Below are 19,074 nucleotides of genomic sequence, written 5' to 3'. Positions count from 1 at the left end.
AATATGTAAATAAGAACAATGAAAGAGGCACACTAAGCTAGATTATAAGGAAACGTTTTAAGATATTAATGAAAAAATATTAAATGATATCTGACAAAAACAATACAACTTTTAAAAAGATATTTTCATTTTAATTTTTTGTTGGCATCCTCAATTGCATCCTCCCTTTTATGTGGGACTCATAAGCTGTGAGATTTATCCTTAACCATCTTTTCACTGCACGAGTGGAGCCCATGCCTTTAGAGGTAGGCCAATTAGTAATCCTCGTATTTGCAAGATTAGAAACAATTAGGTAGTTTATGTTCTCTGAATATATTGCATTCATCCTTGAGAAAACCTTTTTATATCCACTGAACATACAGCAATTGTTTTGACAATATTTTTAGCTCATTGAATCTTCTGGGAATTGCATAAATGACTGATAATATCTCATAGAAATTTGAGACGTAGCCCAAAGTTGAAAGGGATGGTAGTGTGTCACTCTGGCACCTGGCACTTTCTCTCTAAGTTCTGTGTTTGTTTACTCAAGTAATAAATGCAAGAAAATAAAACTTTAGTATTTCATCAGAAGTATAACAAGTTTTATGAAGTGAATAAATAAATACGATAAGCATAGGGCCACTTTATACCTGTGAATGAGATGAACATTACGACGGGTGCTTAGAATGCTCTGTTTTTCAGATGATCATTAAAAGATTCAAGAGTGGAAATTTGGAATTCCCAGTCCTCTGCCTTAGAGACCACCCTGAACACAAGTGCCTTTAGCAACTGGTTCACCGACTCAATCAAACGTTGGAATCCGTTCTGTTAAACCTGATCGAACCAGCTGAAGCCTGCCACTGCTCCTTATAGCTAAATGCCTGAATTAATATTAAAAAGAGTAATATGATGTTGGTGGTAATAATATTTTTAAAAATTGATGTTATATTTCCATGTTGGTAACGTTTTGTAAAATTCATAATAATGTAGTAACTAAATTCCATGTGTGTACATAGTTCTTGCTCAGGTTTACATGTACTAAATTTTGCAAAAAAGAAACAGTTCAGCTTTCTTGTCCTGTAGGAAGGATAGATAAAGTTTCTGTGAGGATGCAGGATGCATAGAGTCTCTGGGTGTTAAACCTACTCTACAGCACCTAACAATAGGAAGGACATACAGGGACACACACACACAATTGATTACAATTAAGCAAAAAATTCTGACATATTTAGACTTCAACTATACTCATGCATTGAAAAACAGAATTGTCAGTTTATTATTTATTTTAATAATGCTTATGTATAGTATTTATCCATAGATTCACTTTTTATTAATTTCTCTTTTCTTTTATATTAGCTAGGCATCTTCTTCCACATGAAGTCTCTATTTTCTTCTACTGAATATTGAAGGTATTTCCTTGCCAATGATTAGGCCATATATTTATACTCTAATTTTAGCTATCAAAGAAGCAGAAAGAAAGGCAACAGCATACAGTTCTCAACATATCTGTATCATATCTAAAAGTTTCTATGCTGAATTTATTGTCATGGTTCTTCAATACACTTAGGTTCTACCCATGCATAATGATATAATTCTAGTTAGTTTTTATATATCCTAATTAGAATATACATTCCATGTCAAGGAAATTGAATTTCTTCTGAACTCTTTAACCTCAGAATGCATACGAATCCAAGAATGAAAACAGCTAGTTCTGGATTTTTTTCTTTTTATTATTTTGTCTCTGCTTTCTCTGTGTATGCTACTTTCTTCAGTTATATATCTGATCACACGAAGAATACTTCTGAACTGATTGACTGGAAACTAATAAAGCAAGAAGCCACAGCAGGTTGCCGTGTCCATGACCGGGTCTGTGTCCACCCTTAAAAATTGTGCAGTGTGCTTAGGAATTTGTTCATTGTTTATTTTTTAAACTATAGTCTGGCCCTCCAATGGTCTGAGGGACAGTGAACTGGCCCCCTGCTTAAAAAGTTTGAGGACGCCTGTTCTATCTACTTAAGACAGAAAAAACTCACTGCCATCAATCCTCTACCTTCTCATAGCAACCTGATAGGGCAGGGTAGAATTGCCCCTGAGTGTCTGAGACTAGTTCTTTACAGGAATCGAAATCTCCCCTTCTCCTGTGAAGCAGATGATCTGAAAGTTTGCAACTGTTGACCTTACAATTAGTTCAACTCTTAACTACTACCCCACCAGGCGCCTTTCTAGTTTCATTAGGATGTTTCATTTTCAATGAAATATCAATTGTAGCATTTGAACATTTTCAAACACTTTATCTCTAGTTGAAATTGATTTCTGTTAACATTTCCCTACTAAAAATCAGGTATAGGGTCAAATTTTTCATTAGGTCCTCCTCTGGTTCATAGAGAACACATAACAAAGACAAATCAGTGGCCCTTGAATCCATTCAGACTCATGTGGAACCATGCTCAATAGGGTTGTCTATAGCTAATTTTCAGTAGCAGATAGTTATATTGTTCTACTTAGGCATCTCTGTATATACTTGAACCTCCAAACTTTGAGCTATCATTTGAAAACTTCAGTCCTTTTCATCATCCAGGCTTAACTCTGAATGGAATATATTTCTGTACGCAATTACCTAATGTTTAAAAGTTGATGCTTGCTGTCTGAACTGTAATTCTTTCATTGGTAATGAATTTCAGATTTTTTTTTTTTGCTTCTTGGTTTGTTTTGTTTTTTAAATTTTCTATTGCCATATAGATATCTTGGAAATTCCATCTATACGCCTTTTGGCGGTGCCTCACTCTCAATTTTTCGTATTCCCCTATGAACCTTAATGGCACAAGGATTGCATCTTTAACTACTAACCAAAAGGTTGTTGGTTTTAGAACCCACCAGTGTCTTCAAGAGAATGACTTTATGCCCTGCTCCCTTAAAGAATATAGCCTAGGTAATCCTATGGAGCAGTTTCTATTCTGGCTCATAGCATCATTAGTAGTTGGAATTAGCTATCCAGAAGAAAACAACAATAAGAGTTGTGGTAGTTATATAATCTGGTGTCAACCTGAAACTATTAAGAGTGAAGCGGTACAGTTTAGCCTGTCATTCAGGTCGCAGCTTGATGACATTATATAGAGGGGCTACAGAGAAAAATATCTCACTGGAAGCCAGACCCACACGCTCTGCTACACATTCATGTTGACAAGCCATGTTGAGCTAAGCTGATGGAGCCAGAGCCCTGGAGTTGGAGGAGTCATGTGGAGACCCCTACCTATGCTAAAATGCTTCCACCATGATTGGATCCACAAGACTTTCCACCAACTACCCTGGGATCTTTGAGCATTCAGCATCATTGTATGTGTTGCATGAGTCTGAAGAGAAATTTATAGATTAGTATCAGACAGATGGTCTTGTAAGGTCTCTCTCTCCGGGCAAGATTCCAACTTCGGTCCTTGGCTCTGCATGAGAAAGAATTCATGCCGAAGCCTGGCTCGTGATCCAAGTGAATTTAATGAGAGTTAAAAGCATTTTCAGGTTTTACGCGGCACCCATAGGATTCCCTTTGACCATGTGGCCTGGCAGAGGCTGCTCAGGGTCACGCAAAGGTCTCTCTCCCAAGTTTTCCTCCAAAACAAGATAACCAGACAAGCCAAGGCCCTCTCTCCCTCTCAGTTCCTGCCTTTTCAAGGATTCCCGGGGGAGGCATGGTGAACGACCCCAGGTCGATCCCATTGGCTGAATTGCAATCACCTGGCCCAGATGGGCTGCTCCAGGTGTAACGCCCATCCGTGCCCACCGGCGGGAAAATCCAGCTTTGTCTTATGCTGACTCTCCTGTGCATGTGTCAATGGACTTCCCAATCCCTAGGCTAAGATACCTAACAGTCTCATATCAGATTTAAGGACTTGATCTGGGATGTTTTCTTAATATATAATTACTCTGATGTAAAGTTCTCTCTTACACACATATGAGTGCCTATGAATTTGTTTCTCTAGTCAACCCAGACTAATACATTATGGTATCTTGTGTGTGGGGTGCTAGAGAAAGAAATCATAATGATGGAGAACAGATGCTTGCTTGACCTCTGCCTCCTGGTAGTTTATTCTTTGGCCAGTCAGATGTCAGAAATGGCCATGCAGTTTGCTGGGTAATTTTCTGAAAAGGATATGGGAAGTTAAAGTTTTTATTACTTTGTTTGCTTGTTGTCTATGTTTATCCCTGTGTGAAATGGCAACAATGAATATGATTAATGTACATTTTGACCTCAGAAGATGAAATAGGCCCTTGAACTCCTTGGAGACCTTGCTGCTTAGTGAAAATGGCTGACTGAAGGTCAAAATGGCTGACAGAAGGTCTGGCCCTGGCTTGAGGCCCTGCAGCCAAATGCCCAAGGTCATAATTTGTATCAAATGTATAGTTTAGATAAGGATTAAGATAAGATAGATAAGGGTTGAATTTGACTGTTTTAAATATTAAGTTTAGGATCTGGCTCTACTAGGTTGATACTGTTGACTTCTGCCTATTGTTGTTGATATAATGATTGCTATAAATGATTATCAGGAGGGAAAAATAGGGAGTTTATAATACTACTTGCCTTCAGTCATTAAATTTGAGTTTAAATGGGTCAGGACATGTCTGCAAGAATGCTGTAAACAGGGGTGCTCAATATGTCGATCACGATCTACTATTCGATCCGAAATGTCGAGTAGGTCTCATGGCTTAAAAAAAATAGACTTAAGTCTATCATCAACCCCATCACTTAATTGAAATACATCACAGATAATCAGATTCAATTTTAGGTGTCAAAAGCATGCACAAACAAAGGTGCTAAGTACAACCAAACTGACAATCTAAATTATTGCCAATTTTTTGACCTTCAATTCTTTCTCTTAAATATAAGAAGGGGTATTAAAATGAGTGGGGGAGTTGGACCAAGTAAGAAGACAAAAACATATCACTTTCATATGGAATGGGAGATTTTGACACTATAAGCCGACACTCAGCTGAAGTCCAGAGCACATGAACAGTTCTGAAACTTACTCACAGAGAGAAAGTACCAAATATGAGAAAATGTGATACCTCCTTGACTGCATTATTTGGTTCTACTTATTTCTATGAGTCAGCCTTTTCCCACATAAAGATCGTTAAGTCCAAGTACCGTTCCACTATGACTGATGATCATTGGAATGATGATCACTTGAGGCTGGCTGCCAGCAGTTACTGTCCGTACTATGCATCCCTGGCTCATTCCATTCAGTGCAAGTCATCACAGTAAACTCAGATAATGACAAAAAATGTACATAGTTAATTGTGTTGTGTTGTGCAATATGGATTTATGTGGTTATGTGAGGTACATAAACACACATTGTACATGTAAAGAATTCTCAATGCATTTATGAATAAATGTAATAAATAAGTATATGTTTTGTATGTGTGTAGTTGGTAGATCATTTTCACTTGATCATTTTATAAGTAGGTCGCATGCTGAAAAAGTGTGAGCGCCCCTGTTCTACAATGATAAGTCCACTTGTGTTTATTGACTCTATAAAGACATGTGACTGTGTGGATCCTGACAAACTTTAGATAGCCTTGAGAATAGGAGTCCCAGAATCCATTTTGTTCATGAGGAACTTGTTCATGGATCAAGAAGCAATTGTGTTAACAAACAGGGGAATCAGGAAAAGTGTATGTCATGGGTTGGGGAAAATGTATTGGCAACTGTGATCTGCAGATGATGCAACCTTACTCCCAGCCAGTGAGAATTGTATTAAGCACTTGCTGCTGAAGATCAAAGAGTGAAGCCTTCAATAGAGATTATGACTAAACTAAAGAAGGCCCAATCCTCACAACTGGACCATTGGGTAACATCATGATAATGGAGAAAAGGTGGATGTGTCAAGGATTTTATCCTGCTTGGATCCACAATCAGTGCTCACAGAAGCAGCAGTCAAGAGCTCAAAAGATGAGTTTCATTACATGAATCTGCTTTGCAACACTTCTTTGGAGTGCTGAAAGCAAGGGTGTTCTTTTGAGGGCTAAGATGTGCCTGATCCAAACCATGCTATTTTCCATTCCCTTGTATATAGGTGAAAATTGGACATGGAAAGAGGAAGATCAAAGAAGAACCAATGGCTTTTAATGGTGTTGCTGGTGAAGAATACTTAAAGTATCATGAACTATCGAAGAAAAACAATATGTCTTGCAGGAAGTATAGCCAGAGTGCTACTTAGAGGAGGCAAGAAGTGGGAGATAGTGCTTATCCTATGTTGGACATGTTGTCATGAGAAACCAGTTTCTGTGAAGAACATCCTGGTGGGTAAAGTAGAAGGCAGTGAAAAAGAGAAAAACCCACAAGGAAATAGATTGACACATTGGCTTCAACAGTGGGTTCAAACATAGGAACAATTATGAGGATGGCACAGAACCAGGCAGTGTTCAGTTCTATTGTATACAGTGTCCCTATAAATCAGAACTGACGTGATGGTACCTACCAACAGCAAAACTGTTTAAGAGAGCAAACAAACAAAAACACACTTGTGAGCAGCTATCCAAGGTGCAACTATTGATGCCACCCTACTCAGAGATAATAAGAGTGAAGAAAATAAAAAATACATGGAAACAATAACTTCAATAGACTAATGGACAATAACAACATCAATCTTCATGACTCTAAAACGAGCAAAGTTAGATGGTCCCTGGCAACCTCTACTAACTAAAGGGAAACACATCAGAAGGTCCTGGATACAGGGGGAGAAAGGCATGTAAGAAAATGCAAAATCATAAAAGCACCAGACTTACTGTTTAGCGAGAGAATGTTGGAAGCTCTGAAACTACAGCCCATAAATACCCTTCAGATCAGGAAATGCTCTCACCTCTGCTACATTTCCAATTAAACACAGGATAGATCGATAAAGGGAACAATCACACAAGTAAAGTAGGCACACCCCACAGAATAAGTCACTGAGACCAAAATATGCAGAGGAACACATTTCAGAGGATTTAGAAAAGAAAGAAGAAACTGAACACAGGGAAAAGGTGAAATACGTTATCTTACATTGTGGGACTGCAGTCAGTGACATTAAACACCGTGTGTATGATTTTTTAAATTAGTAAATTATTTGCTTTTAAGCTTTTACCCAATTCATAATATTTTTTAATCTTAAAAAATAAAGTGGAACCTGTCCATAAACTCTGTGAAGCCTACTTGTAAACAAGTCCGATGACCAGCAGAGGGAGACAAACAGATTGCTGTGTTCCAGGCAGCCACCAAGTCTATGCTTTATCACTTTATTTACAATTTGAAAAACACAGAAGTGCATGCAAGATTAATGGAAAGACCAAAAAAATAACATATGAGAATATTAATAAGTGGAAGGCAGTGTTTGTACCTTGTATTCATAGCAACATTACAGGAGTCTAATGCAAACTAATATATGCATGTTTAGATTCAGTAGAGGTTGCCTCCCTGATGCAGATTATCATACCTGTACAAATATCCCTGCGGTTCCCTGATAATATTTGTCTCTCCTGGTGAATGAATATGTGCATTTATTAACATAATTGTGTTAAATATCACTGTATTGATATATTTATCTGAAAATGTAATGGCAGCATAGAACATGACAGGTATGGAAGTGTGTTGAAGTTCCACATAGTCTCTCACAAATGAAGGATATATTTCATAGACAATATACTCCTAAATGGTCTATAGGCAATGAATGAAAAAGACAATACTTTAAAGATATAAATATGAGTCAGAATCTATAAATTTTAATCATAATTAGTTTAGCTTTTTGAAATAATCTAACTTGTAAACTAAACACCCACACCATTGTTCCTGTATAGTTTAGAAAGAGCAATTTTGTGCATATATTTATGTGTTTGTGTATATCCATCTATTACATATATATACAGACCCATCAACTACTTGTTAAAGTTCTTATACATGGAGCAATGATATTGGCTTCACAATATAGTTGTAAATATTTTGGTCCTAAATGATTTTAGTTTCCAATTTTCCATATATAAAGATGATGATGAAATGATAATAGTATTTGAGTTATCCTTAAAGTAATTTCCAAACAAAGTTTTTAAAAAGTTGTTTAAGGTTTACTTTACTGTCATCTTTCTATTTGTGTCTAATAGATAATTAAGGACGACTATAACTCTCTCAAACAAACAACAAATAGTAATTACTGACAAAATCAGACTATTATCTTGACAATCATAATATCTCAGGAAACTTTCATTCTTCCTTTCCCCCCCCAATTTACATTGAAGTCTAAAGATTATTCTCTTCCTGAGAAAAGTCTTTGATCTTTTGTTTTCCTTTCAATTATATTATTAATTTAATTTTCCTTCTATGACTTTTAACTGTATCTTTCTATGACCTTAACTGTGTCATTATCAATCTAGTCTTTCTCAATTTTCTCTTTTATAAATATAACCCAAATAACATATCCTTATAGTTGTCCTGTTTATATTTTATAATCCATGTTTAGATAATCCATGTTTATAACTGTCTGTCTGGGGGGGGGGAAAGAGATTTAAATAGTGAGCAACAACTCACTTCTCCCCATAATCTTACCCAAAATAAGGCTTGATAAATATAGCCTGTAAAACTCTAGCTTTTCTTGAAAGTGTGTTTTCCAGTTCCAAGATTAATTACAGAAAATAGTTTCAAAGAAATAAGACCTTTCCCTTAGGGAACTAACCAACAACAAACAATAAAATATAATATTAAATACCTAATGAGTAAAATATTTTTTAGATATAGAGACACTGAATAAGAAGAAAAGTTTGTAGAAATCATGGAGTATAGTGATAATAATTTGCCATTCTCTGGAGCTTTCCTATTTAGTTTTCCATAATCTTGGTTTTATAAGCCACTATAATGACCCTCTTGATGGATTCCTACTTTCTCTACATATCTCTCAAAATATTGTATTCCCTAAATATTTAAGAATTTAGGAACTCTCCATAAACTTATAAAATTTATTTATTTATTTATCTATGTATGTATTTATTTATTTATTTATCGGCTCTTCTGTGCTTTTCACACCTCTCTTAATCTTAACGGATAGCTTCTCCATGCACATAAGGTCTCAGGTCTACATTCCTTGGTTATAATACATGGGCCTTTTTCCTAACCCCAATCATTATGATTTTCATTTTTCTTTCCTTACATGTTCTTAAGCAATTCTGGCATATTTTGCCAAACAAATGCCCTCTCCTATTAAACGTTTAAAAATAAAGTCCAACATTTGCACCAGTTCCCCCAACCAATAATTATTGCCCTGTGCAGTACTGTCTATGTTTTAGAAGATTCCTGAATCATTTTTCAAACAATTAGTGTGATTTTTTTGTTTTACGCATTATAATCATTTGCTAAGTGAACCAATTAAAGAAAATAATTATTCTAGCAGGTTGGGAAAGCTCTGACTAAATGAGACTTGGAGTGTAGTGATCGTGGGAATGGTGAGAAATAAAATAAGCTCATTAGTAGGCAGATAGAACTGAACAAACTTAGGGATGAGCTTTATTCTTACAGTCCCAAAGGACAGAGAAATTAGGAACTCTGGGATTTATTAAACTCATCTGTTCTATGATGATTCTATAGTTCTATTTATGCTTTCTATAGCTTTGCTAGGAAGTCTGTAATCCGTTTTTATATGAGAAGTCTTCAAGATTTCATGGAATAATGGAATAACAAATAACAGAATTTTTGTTTGATCCTGTGGTGGTAGAGTGGGTTACTCATTTGGCTCCTGTTAGGTCTGCCATTCAAGACCACCAGCCACTCCACGAGAGAAAGAGGAGTCTTTAGATTTCCCTATACAGAGCCTCAGAAAGCAACATGCAAAGTTTTACCCTAAACTATAGGTGTGTTTTTTTTAATTAGACTGTACTCAACGGCAGTGAGTTTTAGACTTTGATTATCCAGAGAATAGGGCAGGATGAGATGACCTGCAGATGCATACAATATGTATTCTATAAACCTAAAACATATTCACCTATATAGAATACTCTCTTTACTCTTTGATTATTTTGTCAACCCAAAGCTAATCAAGAAAATTTCTTAATCAATATACTCAAACTGGTTAGTCTGCATTTTCTCTTATACTGTAATTCTGATTTTCAGGGAATGTATTCATAGCTAATTATTTACTTACTGTATACATTATCAGCATTGTCATATCATTTCAGCTCTTATGAGAGAACATTCATAATAATAAAATTGATCAGGGAATTCTTAATTGCTAATATCCTTATGTAGATTTGGAAACTAACAAATAAATCTAGGCATGTGGATATTTCCTTTCAACCACACTGACCCCAAGCCCCCACTAGAAAACAAAACAGAAGAGTTTATACAGAGCTCTCCTATTCAATAAAATTTTATATTAATTAGGATAACTATGGTTTACTTGAACTACTTAAGACAATAAGTTATTTCCTATCTATACAAAATATTGATAAAAAGTCAAAGTACATTTGCCCAATTTTCAATAAGTCTAAAAATAAATAATTGCATAAAAACCAGAACCATGATCTTGTTCAAAGTGGAATGGAAGTAATATACAAATTGGGACTGTTTTTGATTCTTTGGAACACAAGGTGAGAAAACACGATTCAATATAATTTATGTCCTTTGAACAAAATGGTTTGATTGTCTTGATTTAAGCTCAATTACACGTAAATCCTTTTTATACCAAAGGAAAATTCTCATGGTTCTCAATTTCTGTCTGGAGCCTACAGGAGTAGGGTAAAGTTTCTATTTTTAACTGAGCTTGAGTGATGCTTTCTTACTACATGTGCGGGTTAATGATCCCTTTGGAATCAAAAGGTCCTTGGGATTTGGGGCTGCTAATGAGCTCATCTTGTCCTCCGAGACCCTTCCCAATCTTTCCTCCAGAGAGTTATATCCCTGTTGGCATTCCCATAAACAACCACAGCATAAATATTGTAATTGAATAAATGAAGGGGTGAAACTCAGAGAGGTGCCTGCAAGTCCTTACACAGGTGGAATTGCCACTGGCTAGAGCGCCTTTGGATGAAGGAAGAGAGCAGACTGAGAAAGTCCAACTCAGTTTGCTCTTTCTGTCTTCTGATAGCAATGATGCCTTGCAAAACACAAGTAAAAATGGTAAGCGATTTTCTGGAATTATGACCTGAATAGGAGTTTAGAATATTAACTATTTTACTCAATAACAAAGACATGTGGTATTTCTCTAAGGAATAGTAAAATAACAAAAAAATTCCTTTTTCTTAGGAAACTTATAGTTTATGACAGACAAATCAAAAAGCATCTATGTATGCAAACATGCACATCCTGATTCATGTTTTCAATCATAATGAAGCAATACGTTTACCAATATAAAAGGAGGTTTAAAGGATAAAGCATGTGGTTGAAGTAAAAATATGAAAAATATTTTATTATTATTGTTGACAGGGTTGGAGTTTATTCAGAATGAGGAAAAAGTGAGATTTGAACACTGAATCTCTGAGAGAAGGCAGGTGCATTCTGAAGGAAAAAGCTTGGATGGGTGTAAATAGGGGTGGGATGGGACAGTATCATTAGAATTGAAGGAACAAAAAATATTTTATTTTCTGAAGTGGAAAAACTATAATGAAAATGTTCAGAAATGAATTAATAAGTTGCAAAATTTTGGAAGAAAATGATTGTTTGCAGTCATGACTAATATCTCCAGATATGGATTGAATTGTTTACCATCAATAACATCTATGTCTAGCTTCTCTTAAAGATATCTGTGGTAATCATATTGTTAGGCTAACAATGGTAATAATTGCAAGTTCCTTTAGAAAACTGAAGTTGCAGTTATGTCTTGTGCCTGTGCAATTGTGTTCAATCATGGAAAACATCTTACGATAAGAAAATGAAGCTCACTTTCCTTAAGGGGATACTAGAAAGAAAAAGACAAGTACAATATGATGACACGAGAGTATATACTTACCAATAAAGGATTCATAAAAGGAGCTATCATTTTTGGAGAAATTTGAAATGTATATTTCATAGCCAATATGTATGATGTTAAACATATCCCAAAACAGAACAGCATAAAGGTTATTAAATAAGAACCATCATAGTTTAAAAAATGCTTAATGGCTGCACTCAGATTATATGTGCATATATAAAAAGGTATATGATTGCCCTTAATGTTAAGAAATTTAGTGGTTTTTAAATACAGAATGAGCCAGTATTACACCCAATGGGAGATGCTTCAGGAAGATGCTTGTAATATTGACTAAACTCTTTTAAAACATATGAAATTAATACTAAGATCTGAATTTCATTTTGAGAAAAATAATTATCATTGGTAATGGTATTATTAGCCACATGTGAAGAGAGATGGAGAAACATCAGCTGGTAAAACTAAAAATCTAGACCCAATTCCCACAATGAAAACAGATCTCATTTACAATCATTTTGACATCACAGACACATTTTAAATAAATTTTAGTACTTAAAAATTTCTAGGATGAAAAATGGTTGGAAAATTAATTAAAATATGCAATCATACAAATTTCTCATCAGCACCCATTCCAGTAAGTGAAATAGGCTATGCCGTATATTTTGGATTTAGATGTGGAGTTCTGCACTGGAGAGTGATAATGCCCATGCTGTTCAATGATAGTTTATGGAGGGACTACACAGCTTGACTTTTTTCTTTAGTTTGATATTTTTATTCACTCTAGACACACACACACAAATATAAATACACAATAATCACCTCTATACTATACACCTTTCCATATAATAGCATATCTGAAAAAATTGTAGGTCATTGATTATCATTTAATTTTTTTCATGTGTCCCCTCTCCTGAGAGAAGGACATAATTTTGTATTGGGGAAACATAGTTCTCTACAGTATGGTATGTAATGCTAAAAATGAGAGGGAAGAAAAGGTTTCCCCAATTATCAAAGAGATAATTGTTCTCACCAATGTTAACACTTGGAAAGAATGAGTTTTATTCATCTGGAAGTTACAAGGGAGGAGACATGAAGAAGAGAAGAAAAGACAAACTTCACAATGTAGGAAAGAGACCACTGTCCTGGGAACGAGACACCAGAATTGACTGTATGCCCACACTTTCCAGTGACTCTTTTAAAAAGAATCTAGGTGTGTTGGGAGAGTGGTGTAGTAAGGTGGCAATCAGTGCCAGTCTCCTCAGAATGCTTTCTTTCATGTTAAGAGCAATGGAGTCAGGAGACCTTCAAGAAGAGATAAGGATGGAGAACAAAACTTAGTAGGGCACATCATTAAGCCTTGCTTTGTTGCTCATAGCCAACCTTGGTGTTTTGAAGAACAGAAAAGAACGGGGAATTTCTTTAGCACAGGCCTCTAGTAAATTTCTACTTCTAACACTGCATAAGAAAGATTTGAATTACCAAATTAAATAATCAATTAATTGCTCACTTTTTGTTGTGCTCCTATTCTGTGTATATCATTTGTTGTTATTTGCTATTGACTCTGTCCTGGATTCCTACACAGTGGGATCAGATCTATGAGATCCAGAGTTTACATTCACTTTCAGAATTGATCCCTAAGCATTTATGCTAGGTTGGCAGTTTTGCTGAAACTTGTCCATCATTGTAGCAACACTCATTCATCCACTGACCTACTGACCAATGGGTATTGGTGGCCCCTGAAGCCCATTGGCCAAAAGCTTAACCAAGTCTCTAGCACTGAATGTACTAAGTCACAACTGCTTTGTGATAACCATAGTCCAAGCATATAGATAAAATACTGAATATTATCTAATCTCTCAGGAAGATAAGAATTTAGGAAAGTAGTCACAAATCCATAATAAACTAAAGTCACCTTCATGCAAGAATATATGTACAATGAAATTAAATATAAAGTTATTTTCAGAGGCTGTAGTGGGTGTTTATAAATTGTAAATTGGAAATGATGAGAGCCTTGCAAATACTGGATCATAATTCTAACCAAGACCCACTTCCACAAATAAGGGGGATATAACTGCCTTCTTTCTTCCAAAGTTTGAGTTTGGAAGAAAATAAGTATACCGTATAGCTCCATTCAGAATGTGAAGGCATCCTGTTTCATAAGAGAGATCGTTTATCCCACAAAGAGAAGCTCTCATCAGCATGGCGGGCTTATGGACACCATCCCCACCCAGAACTACAATGGCAGTATAAAAACCCACTTCACAGGGATTGAGGCTTTGCGATGTGAGACACGTGAACATCCAACACGAGCCCTTTCACTCCAGTCAGCCTGATTTTCAGCTGTTTAATGTGAACTCTGTTGTTATTTTTTTCTGAATTTGAGAGTTCTCGTATTCAGAAACATGAAATAGAAAAGTTTGTTTCAAACACTGGACTTATGGTGATTATGAATGTGCTTCAATCTTTTATTATCTCAAGTTTTCATAATATTCTGTCTTCCTCTTTTTATGGCTTCTTTTATCCTCTCATAATTAATGAAAATAAATAAGTAAAGTGGATGCAAGAATGATTTATGAAATGTAAAAAAAAGGAACCCAATGTTGAAACAGTACATAAAGCAACTTTGGAAAACAAATTCTAGAGAAACTTCTTAAATATTATACCATTTCTGTCATATTATATATTATATTATATTTACATATGTCTATGCACTCTTTTATAACTTAGATTATTATTTTAACTTAATAACTATTACTTTATAAAGATGAAAATCCAAACCAAACTCACTGCCAGCAAGTTAATGCTCACTCATAGCGACTGTAACAATTTAAGGGAGTAGAAAACCCAGACTTTAACATCCCACATTTTATAAAGAAAGGGATATTAAAAATGGAAATATCACCTAACCCCCATCTCATTCTCTAGAATTAATATTTTTAAAGAATCTAGTTCATGCTGCCAGATATTGTTTCTAATTTTATATATTTGAGGGTAAGGAAAATACTGTTACCACTATTGCTGCTAGTGTTCCAGGTAAAGCTTATTCAGGTTTATTGCAAACAGAACGTACTTAGATTTAAAGTTTTGTGATTAGTGGATGTCTACAATTTCTCTCAACCATACAATTGTCTAAGAGTTATTAGTGTCTTTTTTTAAAAAAAGAATACATATTTATTCCATGGGGGACATTTTTGAAGTCAGGGTTCATATAAAAATTCTAACAAAATTAGCAAGTTGAAAATTTGTAAATAGCTTACAGGAAATGTTATCTGACATTAAAAACAGCACCAATAAATAAACAAGCAAACAAGAGCAATAACCAAAATATTTTAAAGCTAGAACAAGTATTTAAAGGAAGTTCAGAAAGATCTCGAAAGTAAGCCAACTGCAGGAAGCCCATCACCCTCAAGTAAGGAAGAAATGGTGGCCGAGCTCAAGACACTGGTGAAATAAAATGGCCAAAAAAAATGTCTACTGAGACTGGGTTCTGATGTGGTTCGGCATTTTCAATTTTTTAATATCTTGGTCTCAATGTATTATAAAAAACATCCTACTGAAGATTCTTTAGGATGTGTATTTGTATTTTGTGAGGTTAATAAATGCAAAGCATATTTTATATATAAAACTAATGGGTCCAAATGAAATTTATATTTTATTAAGTGGGTACTTATTTTTCTAACACAGCATATGCAATGGCAAAGTATATATATTTTATACTGATTTTAAACTATTATAAGACCTCTAGAGTAGTGAAAATTCCCAAAGGTCTGTATAAGAATGTGCCCTTTTCTCATGTTTTTGCTATTTAGTTTATATGGTAAAATTTTCCATATGTGTCTATCTAAAACCAGAATGTATTATATTTATGTATTCTTTTAATATTTAATCAATGAGAATAGTGCTAGTATTTTTAAGTCACATTAAAAAGTAGAGGATATTTTTTCTGTGAATTGTTTCTTTAAGCCATGCTAGTTTCCCTTTCTTCTCAATTTTTGCTACTGATATAAAAACATAGTAAGAAAGGTGATTTTCCTATTGACACTGAATTTCTTGTAGTCAATCTCTAGACTTTTTTTGTTAGTAGGCCTTCTTTGAATGCAAACTCTTAAAATCTGCAATTCATGGTTTCTCTGTGTGTGTGTATTTTGCTTCCTAGCTTTTTACATTTTCTTGTAGTGTAATTACACATACTACGGCACACATCAGATTAATAATTTCTACGTGAATGATTCAAGGCCTTCATTCCTTTTTTCAAGGCCAGCCATCATCATTGTTTTTCCAGTTACTCTACCAGCGTTAACATAAACTCAATACTGATTTTCAAGGACTGCAATTTTTTATATATAGTGTGTTGAGTAGAAGACTCTACCTTCTAAAAATTTAATTTAAGGGAATTTAATCAGAAAAAGAATTATTGTGTGTGGATGAGGAAGATATCAGTCTACATAAGTCAAAACTGATGACTTAAACTGAAATTTTCTCACACAGATAGATATAGTTTGTGGGTAGAAATATTGTAAGGCAGCTGTTCGGTTAATTTTTGGTTGAGGTCATAATTAGGATGGGTTGGAAGTAGGAATATGTGTCTATTAGAAGCTTGGTTATGAAGAATTACAATAACTAATTTCAGGAACCAATTCCTGAAATTCAGTATTCAGGTGGAATCATAAACCAACTCTGGTGGAACCACTGTGTCAACAGTTGAAGATCACCAGCCAATGAGACTTTCTACTCCATTATGATTACCAAGGGTGAGCAGGGTAGGAGAGGGGTGAGAGGGAGACGATGTCCAGGAGTCCAGGAAGAAAATAGATTGTGGTAGCAATTGTACAATACTGCTTGATGTGATTAAGCTATGGAATGATGTGATATATATTAACTTCCAATTAATAATAAATTAAAATAAAAATATTTCCAGTCTTAGAAACTCACAGGGTTGCTATGAGTAGGAATCAACTTCACAGCAGTGAGTTTTCAGTTTGGAATTTCAGAATTACCTTGCCTAATCTAATAAACTTATGTTTCCAATCTCTCTGAATAATATAACAACTTTATTTAGCTTACATAGCAAACTCTGATCACAGCAAAGTTAAGTATCTTAAAATATGAAAATGTATTTGCAAAATAAATAAGGCTGTTCTGGTTTGATGTGATGGACATCTGGGTTAAGTACAGATGTGTTTCATAGGCTTGCAGTTTATTTCATCAAGTATTATTTGTTTAGCATTTAGTGAGAACTGTCTCTGAAATTAAGACCAGGCAAAGTTTTTGTACATAATTTTAGATTTTATAGTAGTATTTACTAATTAGGAGTCTTTATTAGTTGATTCGATGGTGTAAATGGTTAAGCACTACCCAGAAGTTTAGCAGTTTGAATCTATCTAGAGGCAACTTCGAAAAAAAGATCTTGTGATGTAATCAGATTGGTCACAGTCACTGAAAACCCTGTGGAGTCCAGCTCCACTGTTATACATGTGAGATGGCGGTGGGTCATCATTGAGTCTACAACAACTTTTAAATTTATTTACTTTTAAATAGTTGGTTATTTGGCAGCTCTGAGGTTTTGACAAGATTTTAAGAACTTCGATGCCTTCAACAAGAATGTCTTATAACAGACACAATTAACCTTTCACTTCTTTAAAATGAGAGACAACACCACTAGTGATTAGGATGACAATATGAAACCAAGTTCCTGAGGTTCAAAGATGTTTTGCACTTGTACCATCCCAGATAGGGCAATTCACCAATGAATACGTCTGAACTTTTTTTTCACTAAGATGAGGATAATAGTAATGTTCACCTCATATTATTGTTGCCAGGGTTAAATGAATAAATACATGTAAAAGGCAAAGATGCCTTTATAGCTGAAAAATGAGGCCTCATTAATGTATTAATGCTAGCTCTTGATTCTGTTGTTATTGTTTGTCTTCTTCTTCAGAAGCAGTGATGGATACTACCAATGACAGCTCACAAAGTAATTTCATCCTTTTAGGATTTTCTGATCGTCCCCATCTGGAGAAAATCCTCTTTGTGGTGATCTTGATTGCCTATCTCCTGACCCTGGTGGGTAACACAACCATCATTCTGGTGTCTTGGCTGGACTCGCACCTTCACATTCCCATGTACTTCTTTCTGTCCCACCTCTCCTTCCTGGACCTCAATTTCACTACCAGCTCTATACCCCAGCTCCTCTACAACCTTAATGGACACGACAAAACTATCAGCCACACTGCTTGTGTCATTCAGCTCTTTCTGTTCCTGGGCCTGGGGGTGTCGAGTGTCTGCTCCTGGCTGTCACGGCATATGACCGGTTGGTTGCAGTCTGCAAACCCCTACACTACATGGTTATTATGCATCCTCAACTCTGCTTGGGTTTAGTGTCCCTTGCTTGGGGCTGTGGAATTGCCAACTCTTTGATCAAGTCCCCAATGATATTGTGGTTACCCCGTTGTGGGTACCGCAAGGTAGATCACTTCTTGTGTGAGATGCCAGCCCTAATCCGGATGGCCTGTGTTAACACAGCTGTTTTTGAAGGCATTGCATTTATTCTAGCAGTGGGCATTGTGATTTCACCCTTGGTCTTTATCCTGATCTCCTACGGCTATATTGTTAAAGCTGTGTTAAGTATCCAGTCATCCTCAGGAAGACACAAAGTCTTCAACACCTGTGGCTCCCATCTCACTGTGGTCTCACTTTTCTATGGAAACATTATATACATGTACATGCAACCTGGAACCAGTTCCTCCAAAGACCAGGGGAAGTTTCTCACCCTGTTTTACAATATTGTCACCCCCCTACTGAACCCCCTGATCTATACCCTCAGAAACAAAGAAGTGAAAGGTGCACTAAGGAGGTTGCTACTGGGTAACAGAGGTCTGGAGAAGAAGTAAGAGCACCTCTTGCCTGAACTGCAAGCCATAATTTCTATCCACAGCAAGACCTATCGATGATGGCTAGGAGTTTTGTAATTTTTGTTGGTCTCTGATGTGCTTAGTTTCCTTTTCCTGAACCTCTAAAATAATGCCTTCATTCTAAAATAATATATCTTGATGTGTAAACTACACAACACACACAGTCTCACAAGTCCACTTAGATGTATAGGAGAGCTCCAAAGAGAAGCTATTACAAAAATGTATTTCCATCAACATGTGCTAGAGTGCCAAGAAAGGAACAAGCTTCTTAA

At 35.5% G+C, this 19,074-nt stretch overlaps 1 pseudogene; it reads left to right on the top strand.

Moving 5' to 3' along the window:
* The first annotated feature begins 17,837 nt into the window (after window positions 1–17,837).
* On the top strand, window positions 17,838–18,781 carry LOC142441232 (olfactory receptor 2W3-like; annotated as a pseudogene).
* The last annotated feature ends 293 nt before the right edge of the window (window positions 18,782–19,074 follow it).

Source organism: Tenrec ecaudatus, chromosome 2 (genome assembly GCF_050624435.1).
Source record: "Tenrec ecaudatus isolate mTenEca1 chromosome 2, mTenEca1.hap1, whole genome shotgun sequence".
In the NCBI taxonomy this organism is placed as follows: domain Eukaryota; kingdom Metazoa; phylum Chordata; class Mammalia; order Afrosoricida; family Tenrecidae; genus Tenrec; species Tenrec ecaudatus.
Note: the sequence above shows the minus strand (reverse complement) of the source record. Positions and strands in the feature narration are given on the sequence as shown.